Raw genomic sequence first — 420 nt, forward strand, 5'->3', positions numbered from 1 at the left:
CAGAGTTATATCTTAGTGTAGCTGTTGTGAGTTGTCACTTGATTTCGGACACTCAGCAGTCGGTGAATCTCAACGGTGTTCCAAATAACCCAGAATTGGTCAGGCGCTATAATTTTTATTGAATATTTATGTATATGCATAGTTTGAAGATCTTGCTGTTTCAATATTTGATATTTAAAAATTTGATGGAAAATTAGAAGAACCTTACAATGATTTTATCATTTTTTTTTTTACTTTTATCATTTTACAACAATTATGAAACGAGTTATTTCAACTGATATTAATCACTCTTGTTGGCCCAGATATTAGCGCGCAGAATTCTTAATGTGGGAGGACACCGGAGTACCCGGAGAAAACCCATGTGGTCAGGCTGGTGAGCCCAAACCTTTTCACGTCCAATCGGGGAATCAAACCCTGGTC

The 420-nt window shown here is 36.9% G+C and overlaps 1 protein-coding gene across 3 annotated transcripts in view; it reads right to left on the bottom strand.

Annotated features, from left to right (window-relative positions):
* Nucleotides 1–420, bottom strand: part of LOC110458458 (adenylate cyclase type 2-like) — a 91,878-nt gene that overhangs the window by 39,093 nt on the left and 52,365 nt on the right. The window lies entirely within an intron of this gene.

The sequence above is a fragment of the Mizuhopecten yessoensis genome, unplaced genomic scaffold, assembly GCF_002113885.1.
Source record: "Mizuhopecten yessoensis strain PY_sf001 unplaced genomic scaffold, ASM211388v2 scaffold9615, whole genome shotgun sequence".
NCBI lineage: Eukaryota > Metazoa > Mollusca > Bivalvia > Pectinida > Pectinidae > Mizuhopecten > Mizuhopecten yessoensis.